This window comes from Adiantum capillus-veneris, chromosome 7 (genome assembly GCF_014529385.1).
Source record: "Adiantum capillus-veneris isolate H3 chromosome 7, ASM1452938v2, whole genome shotgun sequence".
NCBI classification, from domain to species: Eukaryota; Viridiplantae; Streptophyta; class Polypodiopsida; order Polypodiales; family Pteridaceae; genus Adiantum; species Adiantum capillus-veneris.
In genome coordinates, this window is record NC_140937.1 from 66,329,567 (window position 1) to 66,343,682 (window position 14,116).

Below are 14,116 nucleotides of genomic sequence, written 5' to 3' on the forward strand. Positions count from 1 at the left end.
ACAATGGTGCATCTCGCAAGGGGTATCTTAGCAGCTACACACACCCTACGGAGAATGATTGCTCGATGGAATATTATTTTTTGTAATTATTCTTTAAATGAGAAAAACCGACATTTCACCTTTGTAAATAGTGGGTCTTGCAGAAGCTTCCAGATTGTATCCCATTTTTGATATTTAGATTGAGTAGATGGTTAAATTGGAACATTAGGATTTGAGATTGTAAGGTATTTATACCACTTTTGAACTTTGTCATTTTTAAAAAGTTCTATCTGTGTGAGTGAGCGTACTGTGTATAAGAGAGAGTGAGAGTTTCATATTGACGCTACACGCGCACGGATGGTTGGAATTGAGTGCGGAGAAGTGCAGCATGTTGCCCCTGACGAGAGCTATGCGTCGATACCTACATTGCGGGTGTACGGTCTGGTTTTTGCGAACTTGGCCCACGAGCTACATCTGGTGATTCGGTGAGCATACATTGTCTGATTTTGCATTTTAGCATATCCACGCGTTCACATCGAGTAGAGCTACACATTAGGCACTTTAGTTTTCGGAAACTACGACTTGCGAATTTCGACCAGACATCCTACGTGATTTTGCACCAGGTGTTTAGGGTTGGGATTTTGGTTCATGGACCTTAGGGAGAGCGACCTATTGGTGTTAATAGAGTCTCCTTCAAGTTCTGTGGCGTTTCAAAAACGTTTGATGGGTATTTGGCTCTTGAAAGCGTTGTAGGAAATCTCCTCTTAAGCACTCCTGAAGGTTGTGGCTTAGACATTGGGTAGAGACCTCTGTAGGAAGTAGTCGAGAGTTGGTCAAGTGTAGGTTGACACCCTATGCTTGCTTCCACGTGCCTGCCGGTCGAGCTTCTTCCTTAGCTGAAAAATCTTGTTATGTGAGTTCTCGCTGTGCTAACGTCCCTCGCGGCGTATCCACCAACATTGGAACCGCTGTCGGGGATGAAAATCCTAGGTAGGTGATCGAGACTAGTCCTTGAGGATAGGGATTTTCTGGCTTGCCAGAGTGTTGTTTTACATTTAGATAGGATCAGAGGGTGGAGGACTCTCTAGGTCTTAGGAGGAGTCTAGGGAGCGAGTGTTTGGCCTAGATCCTTCGACTTAGGTAGACTTAGGTAGTTTTAGGTATTAGTTGATTTGTGGTGTAGAGAGTAGGAGTTGGAGTGGTAGAAGTGGTGAAAGGAGAGCTTGAGAGTCCGGAGAGGCTAGGAAGCAATCGAGACACCAATATCACCATCTCACATGAAGAGTAGGAGTAGGGTAAGCAGGCCATGATGATTTATGATCTAGAGCACTTCATGCATGTTATATTTGATGTTAGACTCATCACAAGGTTGTAAAAGACGGAAAAGAGTGTTAAGAAACTGCAGTGAAGTTCAAAAGTTTCTGTGAGTATTTATGAGAGAGTTGTAGAGCATAAGGAGCATTTCTATAAGGAAAAAATTAAATTTTAATCTAGGAGACATCCTACGCGTAGGATGTCTACAGGGTGTTTTGGTGGAAATTTTGAAATTCTGAGTTGACCAGTGTGTTCAAAAGGTAAGTTTTACCTTGTTTTCACTTGGAAAGGGAAAGTTAACCATATCTTGACAGGATAAGGCCTGATAGAAAGAAAATTGCCAGACATCCTACCCAAATTGTGCCAAGGCATTATTTTAAGACCAAAACCATAGGATGGCTGCATGAGCATGATCTGCATGATTTATTGAGGGCCTGAGAAAGGTTTCATGTCAATTGGGTGAGAAAATTGGGTTTTAAGCAGACTTTAGCATTTTTTACGGAAAAGGGCTAGAGTAGCTAAAATTGGGGTCTTTTGAATCCAAACTAAAATCTAAGCATAGCACTGGGTTGCTGACATCAAGGGGAAGCTGTGGCTTAAGTTTGGGGTCAAACAAGCCATATAGAAATCCTATGCGTAGGATGTGTTCTGTGTGATTTGGCACTCCAAACCTAGCTTTGAGCATACCAAAGTGATCAGCACCTTAAGAGGAGTCTGTGCTTTGCATTTGAAGCCATTTGGAGGAGTTAGACATGCTACACGTAGAATGTATAATGCATGAAATTGAAGCCAGAAAATGACTGTAGGCATAGTAGGGTGTTGTATAGCCTGAGGCAAGCCTCCTACTCAATTTTGGTCCAAATTAGAGTTGATTTGATTGGTCAGACCAACATCACTCTGTTGGAACAAATTTGTGATCAATTGACCAGCTTATAAGTGTCCAAATCAAAAAGTAAAGATAGCTGTGGACTTAGCACATCAAGGGGAATCTGTAGTGCAAAATCCAAGCAAATCAGAGCAGGGAGACATCCTACACGTAGGATGTCTACAGGGGTTTAGTAAAGAGGAAAGCTGACAGAGGAAATAGGGTGATACTCCAATTGACTTAAGAGTTTCAAAACTTCTTTCAGAAGTGAATTTGGACCTTGTTTGACCTTTTGACAGAGCAAAGATGGAATTAAGACTTTCCATGTAAATTGACCAACATCCGAGGTAAGTACAGTTCTAGATTAGCAGACCTAATCAAGAACATACGAAGTGTATAAAATACAGTAGTGGTCGAGGTTAACCCTCCAGTTATACCAATCATTACTAAGAACACCTCTAGCGGTTAAATGCTTTGACTCAATTGCCGAAATTAAACGCTTGTGTGCAGGTATATTCAGAGGCAAAGCAAGAAGTTGTGAGGAAAATGATCCTTTGCCAGATGAGTGATTGAATTTGTGATAAATTTCATTGCTAAGTTTGATGAATTTAAGATATCATCTGGTTGGATTTGTGATAAATTGCATTGCTAAGTTTGATGAATTTGAGATCAGGAAGACACATTCTTAGAGATCAAAAGGTGGCACGTGATCAGGGTAGCTTAGTGTCCACCGAGGAGAGTGTAACTCAGGCAAGGCTAGATCCACTAGCACCAATTATTGAGGAGGGTAGTGATACTGACACTTCATCCGATAAGTCCTTCTTCATGATGGGTAGTCAACAGCCAGGAGGTTTCTCCGATGAAGGACCAATGCTAGGAGGAAGCACCTCCCAAAATCCTTTGAACGATTCCAAGTTCACTATAATCTTCTTAGAAGGAACAAACTCTAGGGGAGCCCTAGTTTATTTTGACTATTGAGGTTGCAAATGTATTTGTATAGAAGAAAGACCTGCTCAGAGACTGGAGATAATTCGAGTCTATGATGATGGAGATAGATTCTGAGACGAAAAGGGGAATCACTATCTGATAGTTAGTAACCGTGAGGATTACAACAGATATGGAGATAACGTGGCAAAAGGAAAAATGGTTTCAGAGACTCAAGAACCGCCTCCAAACATTGATCGACCCGGATCTCTTTTTATGTATGATAAGAAAACAACCAGGGTCTCTACCTATAATGAGAATGTGGGAATTGACAAGCATGAGAGCCAGGGAGTAGTCTCTTAATTTCAATGCAAAGAACCCTACCCAAACGAATTAAGCAAAGACAAGGTTCTTTACTTATTCTCTTATGAAATTTCTATGGGGAAGGATATTGTTTTTGTTGATAGGTACGGACGATAATACAAACGTATTCTCCAAGAGGAGGTAGAAAAGGCAACAGTTCCAGGAAGATCATCATATGCCCCCGAAGAAGTGCCAAGGTTCACCTACACCCCTAGCAAATCGACAAATCCATTTTCAAAAGAGTATGACGCGACCTCACATTCTACTCGACAACAGCCGTTCAACTACCAAAACCAAACAGCAACTCAGCCATCATTGCAGGCATGGTGCCGATAGAGTGCAACATTAGAACAAGACCAAAACCGATATGGTTATCCAGCCGCACGAGGGCTAAGGGATTTACAAGAACCACCACTCTACTCACGGTATCAAGGCGAGAGTAAGCCAAAAACTCAAGGGTCAACAGAGCCTGGAAGACAACCCATAGAGTGAGTTCAAAGAGATGAACCATCTCTTGCAAAAACTGTTAGAAGCTGGACACACCCCATGACATCTAACTACTCGGAGGACTATTATTTTTGTAATTATTCATTCATTGAGGAAAACCCGATTTTTCACCTTGTAAATATTGGGACTTACAGAAGTTTCGAAATTGTATCCCAGTTTTGATAAGTTAGATTGAGTAGATGGTTGATTATGGAACTTTAGGGTTTGAGAAGTTGTAAGGTATATATACCACTTTTTGACCTTAATGAAAAAACCTTTTGTCATTTTAAAAACAAGTTTTGAAGTCTGTGAGTGAGCGTATTGTGTACGAGAGAGAGAGTGTGAGCTTCATCTTGACACTACGTGTGCTACGGTGGTCGGAATCGAGTGCGGAGAATTGCAGCGTGTTGCCCCTGACTAAAGCTAGGCGCTGATACCAACATTGCGCGCGTACGGTCCGGATTTGGGAGCTCCTTCTATGAGCTTCATTGGTTGTTTGGGTGAGCATACATTATCCGATTTTGCATTGCAGCATATCCACGCGTTCACATTGAGTAGAACTACACATTAGGCACTTTAGATTTTGGAAACGAAGACCTGCAGATTTCGACCAGACATCCTACGTGTTTCTGCACCGGGTGTTTTGGGTCGTGATTTTGGTTCATAGACTTTAGGGAGAGCGGCCTATTGGTATTAGTAGGGTCTCCTTTAAGTTCTATGGTGTTTCGAGATTGTTTGATGGGTGTTCGGCTCTAGAAAGCATTGTAGGAAGTTTCCTCTTTTGCACTCTTGAAGGCTGTGACTTATACAATTGGTAGAGACCTCTATAGGAATTAGTTAGGAGTCGGTCGAGTGTAGGTTGACACCTTATGCTTGATTCCACGCGCCTGCAGGTCGAGCTTCGTCCTTAGCTGACATTACATGTTAGGTGAGTTCTCGCTGTGCTAACGTCCGTCGCGGCGTATCCGTCCAACATTGGCGCCGTTGCCGGGGACAAAAACCTTAGGTAGGTGACCGAGACTAATCCTTGAGGATTGGGATTTTTGGCTTGCCAAGAGTCTTGCTTTACATTTAGATAGGATGAGAGGGTGGAGGACTCTTTAGGTCTTAGAGGGAGTCTAGGAAGCGTGTGTCTGTCCTAGATCATTCGACTTAGGTAGATGAGGTTGACTTAGGTAGTTTTAGGTAGTAGTCGAGTTCTAGAGTAGTAGTTGAAGTGGTATAAGTGGTGAGAAGGGAGCCTAAGAGTCCGGAGAGGCCAAAAAGCAACCAAAAACACCATTATCACCATTTCTTCATGATAGGTAGGAGTAGAGTAAGTAGGACATCATGATTCAAGATCTAGAGCATTTCATGCATGTACACTTGCTTGGTAGAATCATTACAAGTTTGTAAAAGAAGCAAAAAGACGCAAAAGTGTGTTTGAAAGCCTAATTGAAGTCCAAAAGTTACTGTGAGGAGCATTCCTGTCAGAAAAAACTTTAATTTTAAGCCAAGAGACATCCTACGCATAGGATGTCTACAGGCCAATCTGGGAGGAATTTTGGGATTTTGAGTTGACTAGTGTGTTCAGGAGGTAGGGTTTACCCTAATTTCAACTGGAAAGTGGAAATTTGGCCATATCTTGACAGGATAAGGCCAGATAGACTGAAATTGCTAGACATTCTACCCAAATAGTGCCAAAACATTATTTTGAGACCAAAACCATAAGATGGTTGCATGAGCATGTCTTGCATGATAAATTGAGTGATTGAAAGGGGTTTCACCTCATTCGGGTAAGAAAATTGGGTTCAAAGCGGACTTTAGCACTTTTGAGTGAAAAAGAAAAAAATAGCTGAAATTTGGGACTTTTGACATCCAAACCAAAATCTAAGCATACCATTGGGTTACTGACATCAAGGGGAAGCTGTGGGACAAATCTGGGGTCAAACAGGCCAAAAAGACATCCTACGCGTAAGATGTCTTCTGAGTGATTTGGGACTCCAAACTGAATTCTGAGTATACCAAAGTGATAAGCAACTCAAGGAGAGCTTGGGCTTTGAGTTTTAAGCCATTCTAATGAAAAAGACATCCTACGCGTAGGATGTCTAATGCAAGAAAATGAAGCCAGACTTTGACTTTGAGCATAGTAAGGTGTTATATAGCCTAAGGCAAGCCTCCTAATCAATTTTGGTCCAATTTGGAGTTGATTAGACTGATCAATACCATCAATAGGCCGTCGGAACAGATTTTTGACTCTTTGACTAGCTAATAGGTGTCCAAATCAAAAAGTAAAAACAGTTGTAAGCTTAGCACAACAAGAGGAAACAACAGTGCAAAAATCCAGGCACAACACAGCAGGAGACATCCTACACGTAGGATGTCTATTGGGGCATACTGCAAGGGAAATTTGACATGGCATAGACAGTGAGATTCCATTTGGCTTAAGGGTTCCAGAACTTCTTTCAGAAGTGAATTTGGACCTTGTTTACCCATTTGACGAAACAAAGACTGAATTCAAACTTTTTCGCGTAAATTGACTAACATCAGAGGGAAGTATTGTTTCAGATTCACAAACCTAATCCCGAACATCAGTAGTGTATAAAATACAGTAGTGGTTGAGATTAACTCTCCAAGTTATACCAATCATTACTAAGATAACCTCTAGCAAATAAATGATTTGATTCAATTGCCGAAATTAAAACGCTTGTGTACAGGAATATTCAAAAACAAAGCAAGAAGTTGTGCAAAAACTGACCCATTGCCAGGTGAGTGGTTGAATTTGTGATAAATTGCATTGATAAGTTTGATGAATTTAAGATCAGGAAGATACATTGTTAGAGACCAGAAGGTGGCAGGTGACCAAGGTAGCTTAGTGTCCACCGAAGAGAGTGTAACTCAAGCAAGGCTAGATCCGCTAGCATCGATTATTGAGGACGGTAGTGATACTGACACTTTGTCAGACAGATCTTTCTTCATGATGGGTAGTCAGCAGCTAGGAGGTTTCACCTATGATGGACCTATGCGAGGAGGAAGCACCTCCCAAAATCCTTTGAATGATTCCAGGCTCACGGTGATCTTCTTAGAGGGAACAAACTCAAGAGGAGCCTCGAAGAGAGGCCAGCTCAAAGATTGGAGATAATCCGAGTGTGTGATGATGGAGATAGATTCTGAGACGAAAAGGGGAACCACTATTTAATAGTTAGTAACCTTGAAGATTACAACAGATATGGAGATAACGTGGCTAAAGGGAAAATGGTTTCAGAAACTCAAGAACCGCCACCAAACATTGACCAGCCCGGAGCTATTTTTATGTATGATAAGAAAACAACCAGGGTACCAACTTATAACGAGAATGTGGGAATCTACAAGCATGAGAGTGAGGGTATAGTCTCTTACTTTCGCAGCAAAGAACCATAGGTAAACTAATTAAGCAAATACAAGGTTCTTTACTTATTCTCTTATGAAATTGCTACGGGGAAGGGCATAGTTTTTGTTGATAGATACGGGCGAGAATACCAACGTATTCTCCCAGAGGAAGTAGAGAGAGCAACAGGTTCAGGAGCATCCACATATGCCCCTGAGGAAGTGCCAAGAATCGCCCACACCCCAAGAAAGTCAACGAATCCTTTTTTAGATGAGTATGACACTACCTCACACTCCACCCGACCGCAAGCATTCAACAACCAAGACCAACCAGCAAACCAGCCATCATTGCAGGCATGGCTTCGATAGAGTGCAACAATGGAACCAGACCAAAACCGAGATGGTTATCAAGACGCACGAGGACTCAGGTTATCAAACCGAGATGGTTATCAAGCCGCACGAGGACTCAGGGATTTGCAAGAACCACCACACTATTCAAGGTATCAAGCAGAGAGTAATCCAAAGACACAAGGGTCGACAGAGCCTAGAGGACCACCCATAGAACGAGTTCGAAGAGATAAACCACCTCCAACGAGAACCGTTAGAAATTATGGCTTAGGAGCACCATTGGGAGAGGAACCAGCCTATTACAGAAGGCTTGAGGAGGTGTATCGACTACGACGGGGAGATCCAATGATGAGATTTGTAGTCCATCGAAGGATTAGACATTCTCAAGTGCAAAAATGGGTAAACAAGAAATACACAGGAAGTAGAGACCCAAGAGATCATGTAGCAGCCTTTGTGCGTGTAATTAGAGCCGAAGAAGTGTTAGATTTTCCCACCCAATTTGCAGGGTTTGGACTAACCCTAGAGGATGATGCAGCCACTTGGTTTGACTCTGTAGAGCGTAGAGACTTTGAGTCGATGGAGGAAGTGTTTGACGAGTTTATTGAGGAATTCTCTCAAAGAGGAATAGCTCATAATACCGTCTCACAAATCCATAAATTCAAAAAAAAAGATGGAGAATCTGTACGGAAGGCAGCCCTAAGACTAAAAAGATATGTTAAGTTCTGTCCTGTTGAAGAACTGCCAACTCAGTCCATACTTATGCTGATATGTTAAGTTCTGTCCTGTTGAAGAACTGCCAACTCAGTCCAGACTTATGCTGATATTCATCCAAGGACTAAGGAATGCAGATCTCCAGAAAGACTTACATATGAAGAGGAGTACGATGTTGAATGAGTTGACCAAAGAGGCTCTTTACCTTGTGGACAATTGTGCAGTCTATAAAGAAGGGGAGTTCAAGGACCTTGATGACGATTCATCTTCACAGCAAAGTGGAAGCAAGTCTTCCAAGACAGCAGCGAAAGGAGAAATAGCGGTTAACGAGGGGCAGCTCGTAGATGAAGTGCTAAAAAATATCAACTTGTACGCCAAACCCCAGGCTAAACAGCCCAAGTGGTGTGCCATTGAACAAAAATGGACAAACCATGGGACCGAGGAATGTTATTATAACAAGGGATATGTGAGAGAGAGACCTTACGCTCCCCAAGCTCCTGTAGCTTCCCCTCAAGTTCCACCAATGCCTAGATATCAAACAGGAAACTTACCAGGACTTGTAGGTGTAGAAAGACCACAACCGGTGTTGGGGCAACAATCACCCCTACCAGGATTAAGACCAGTTGGTATAAGATACACACCAACGGTAACTAAATCAGAAGAAAAGGCTTTGGTTCCTATGCATGCATATTATGAAGATCCCAATGGATATGTGGAAAACCCTGTCTATTATTCATCGGAAGAACCCTCGACACCAGAACCATGGAGCATGATAGGGAATCAAGGACCACCAACTGCTGCACAGGCCGCAGGAGAAGGAAGATATAGCTTAGATGAACGAACACTGATGTTCATAGCCAATGGAGGATGGGCGGGCAAAGACATGCTTACCAACAAACAGGGGCTCAAGGAGCACCTCAACAACCCAAAGGACCCTGCTACAAGTGTGGTGGAGACCATTGGCTGAGAGACTGTCCTCATGCTGAAATCATTAGAGTCAATGCGTATTGCCGAGAATGTGGAATTACTCATTTGATTCCCGATTGCCCTAAAAACCCTAGCAAAGGAGCAAAAACCACATTGAACATGTTGGAAATAGTACCTTCCAGTGGAGGATCGGAAAATGAAACAACCATACCTATTCAGGCGCTAACACGGGCCCAAGCTCAAAGAAGGACGAACGAACCCATACTTGAAGAACCAAAAACCGATGCCCAAAGTTCAGAAACGAAAAATCAGAGAAGCACTTGGAAAGCTAGAAAGGCACGTAGGAAAGCCAGGAAAGAACGAGAGCAAACAGTCCTATCCGAGGAGTTGAAACATACAAAGAACAGATTGGAGTGGTTAGAGGATCTAGCTACCTTAAGCTCACACACCACAGCAGCCATAGCACCCAAGGAAATAGCAGAGCCCAAAAGTGTAGGTTCAGGAGGATCTGTACTGGCAGACAAGGTAAACGAGCAATTGGACGCACTTCTAAAATCATATGAAGCTCGACTTAAAAAGAACCAAACCCAAGAGCAAAGGTGGATGACTTATCCATATGCATAAATAGAAAAACAGAGGTTGGATATGTGTAAAAGGATGATTGAGACGGCTCAATCATTGATGGAAGAACCGTTGGGTAAACCTGCAAATTGGCATGAGGCACCAGCTCCAACCCCTATCCAACCAACGCCAGAGAAACCTGAGGAAACATAGGAATGACTCACTAATGACTATGAGTCCAGAGGAGAGCCTATCATAGTGCCAAATACCACCGATGGGGCAAGTGACGGGTTCCAACCTAAAATATTGGCAGAAATGGGTAAGGACTGTATAGATGATATGTGGAAGAAAATCCGTGATGCCAATGAGGCTAATAGCACGAGAAAAGAAAAGCATGTGATCTTACCTCCTATTGAAGAATTTGAGGCAAGATCTCAAATGAACTTTGAGATACATTCACAAGGGGGAGACGAAGGATCAGTTAGTTTGGGGCACAGCCAACCAGACTCTTTGAGAACTTTACCCTCTTACCTAGGAGAGTACGAAGCTAAGTTGGAAGAGAAATCCCATCTCAAAGACTTTCTTATAACAAGGTGATGGATTCGCAAGGATTGATTGAGTTGTTATCCACTCCGGTGGCATGCACAATCACGTTAGAATAACTCCTAAGGTTAAGGCCAAACATGTGGACCACAGTAGGAAAATGCCTAGAAAAATTTGGAGTGAAAGACCCCACCTTGAAGCTACAAGAAGGTATCAGAGAGTTGGACACGCCTCAACTAAACACTAGGCCGGTACCATTGAATAAGGTTTGAGAATATTGCGAGGGAGAAGACGGAAACACCACACTACAAGTCGAATTCCAAGGAGTAGTTTCCAAAGCTATTCTTGATAGTGGAGCGGGAGTTGCTATTGCCACCAAAGAAATCTAGAAAAAATGGGAAAAACCAGCTTTGAGGGCTACCAGAATGAAACTGCAATTGGCAGATGGGTTCATGGAGAAGCCTCTAGGACTCTTAGAAAAAGTAATTGTCACTTTGTGCGGAATCGAGTATGAGCATACATTTGCAATAGTCGATTTCGATAGAAAAAACAATTATGATATTATCTTGGGACGACCATTCATGCGACAACTGAAGATGGTCCAAGATTGGGGTTATGACCACATATACCTCAGACATGGCGAGACAACAACTAAAATACACCTGAAAGACCATAGTTACAAAGATGTAAACCAAACACCAGTGGCAGAGTTTGATTCGGCTACAGTAGCAGGATTGGAACTACTAGCATTGTTAGGGCAACCAAAAGATCTATGGATGTTCGGAGCTTCACATTGTGGAAGCTTAAGAAGAGAGGACTGCGTGTTAGAAAGAGCAATTGAGGACAAGGAGTATATTCCGGAACCTTTCCCTGAAGATGCCTTGGAACCTCTAGAATGGGAACACATACTAGCAACATTGGATGTTTGTATCATTACCGACATTCCAACAACAAATTTTGCGATAAGGATGGCTAGGATGTGCTACCCTATTACATTGGTAAGCGTTATACCAGAAAAAGAGACGGTAGAACCACGAGAGCAAGAAGATTTTTACAACTCCTTTGAACAATTGGAAGTAAATGACGATGCAGATAATGAGTGTTTAGACACCTCAAGTGAGTGTGGAAATGAAGCCAAGAATATCAAGTTTTATGATTTTGCTAATCAACACCCTAGACGCCAAGAACGCTATAAGAGGAAACGAGCAGGAACTAAAGCGAGAGAGAACCTGATGCCTAGGATAAAAGGTAAAACTCACTATTTGATGCTTGTAAAAGCAGAGGATTGTGTAAAAGATCAAATATCAGGAAAATTCTCAAAAAATCGAATAGAACGAACAGGAGAGGAAATAAAACAGGTAAGAAAAGCTAAAACCGAAACAAAATGACAAAAATCTAAAAAATAAAAAAAAGAAACAACAGAAGACCAAGAATGGACCAAACTGGAGCGTAAAGAGAAATACCAAGAACTAAAACGGTCTCTCAGAGAGATATGGACTACTGAAGAAGATAGTGATGGTAAAGGGGAGTCAAAAAAGGGCAACATGAACGTACCAGCACAGTATCAAAAATTTACTATCCAGGACAGAAAAATCATCATGACACCACCAGTCAGGGAAAGAACCAACCGAGAATCTTACGATGGGCCTAAAAATGCAAAAAAGATAGACCTCGCAGAACCAGGTGAAAAGCCTCAGCCGATCTATATAGCTGACGATTTAGAGCCTGAGGAGGAAGAACAACTAACACAACTTCTCAAGAAGTATAAAGATGTGTTCGCTTGGTCCTATAAAGACCTCAAAGGAGTTGATCCATTAATATGCCAACATACAATTCCTTAGAAATCGGATGCAAAACCTAGCAAACAACGTCCTTATGCATATAATGACACATTTTCTAAACGAATCAAAGAAGAGATTGATAAACTGATGGAAGCGGAATTCATCTATGAGATTGAACATACAGATTGGGTGTCACCCATTGTGATAGTTCCCAAAAAGAATGGAAAACTGCGAGTGTGTGTCAACCTCAAGAAGGTGAATGCAGCAACCGTAAGGAATAATTATCCCTTGCCAATTACAGAACATGTACTTGAGCGAGTGGCCGGGAAACGGGCTTATTCCTTTCTGGATGAGTTTTCAGGATACAACCAACTGGCAGTAGCAAGGGAGGATCGACACAAAATAGCGTTTGCCAGAGAATGGGGGATTTATGCGTATCGAGTTATGCCATTTGGCTTAACTAATGCACCAGCCACTTTCCAGAGGTTAATGACTCACGCATTCAAGGAATACCTAAGAATATTCTTAGAAATTTACATGGATGACCTATGTGTACACTCTCTTCTACGAGAGGAACATATTGACCATTTGCAAAAAGTATTTGAAAAGTGCAGGACATATCGAATCTGCCTTAACCCGGAAAAGTGTGTATTTATGGTTAAGCAAGGACGAATCTTAGGACACATTGTCTCAAGAAATGGCATAACCACAGACCTCGACAAAGTCAAAGTCATTATAGACCTGCCCAGGCCTACTATTGCGAAACAAGTGCAATCCTTCATGGGACACTACGGATATTATCGAAGATTCATATACATGTATACGGTTATCGCACAACCTCTGTATCGTTTGCTAGTCAATTTCGAGTGGACCGAGGAGTGTGAAACTTCATTCCAAAAGCTGAAGGAAAACCTTATATCGGCACCTGTACTAAAGGCACCATATTGGGAAAAGATATTCCATGTGCACATTGATGCTTCAGCATATGCCATTGGAAGTATTCTAGCTCAACCTGGAGACGGAACAATGGATTTTCCAGTTTGCTATGCGAGCCGACAGTTAAATAGTGCAGAAAAGAACTACACAACCACCAAGAGGGAAGGGTTAGGAATGATTTATGCTGTAAAGAAACTTAGGTATTATTTGCTTGCAAACAAATTTGTGTTCTTCACAGATCATCAAGCTCTTTTATACCTAGTAAATAAACCTTGCAATACAGGGAGAATCGTACGCTGGTTTATTATATTGCTAGAATTTAACTTCACAATGGTGGTCAAAAAGGGTAAAACCAATCTACGAGCAGATCATCTTTCAAGGATACACAACAGGGAAGCTCCTGAAGGAGTAGATGATGACATACCAGATGCTTATCTTTTCAACATTGAAATGGTACCCAAATGGTCTCAGGAAATTGTTAGCATTCTTTCCTTCAGAAGTGAGTTTGATAATACGGAATGCAGATCCAAACAGCAAACAATTCGACAAACAAAAAACTTCCAGTTCATAGGAGGACGGCTGTATCATCTTGAATCTGACCTAATCCTACGATTATGTATAAATCCGGAAGAATTCGAGTGCTACCTTGAAGAGGCACATGTCCAGGGTTGTGCATTTCATTGTTCAACAGTGAAGACACACCAGAGACTGAAACTGTTAGGGGTTTATTGGTCAACTATGTATGCGGATACACATTCTTATGTTATCAATTGTATTATATGTAGTGCCAAACGCCCAGTGGATCACGCAACTTTGTTTCAGGTGAACATAGCACCTGCATGGAGTCAATATATCATTGACTTCTTAACCACTAGGACGTTCCCTAAGAACATCACAAGAGAACGGGAAAAAGCTATAGAGCTAGAAGCTCGCGACTTTCAGTTAATTGGGAACCAACTTTATAAGCGGGGAAAGGATAATCAATTTAGAATCTGTGCAAGTGAAAGTGAATACCTCCTGATTCTAGAACATG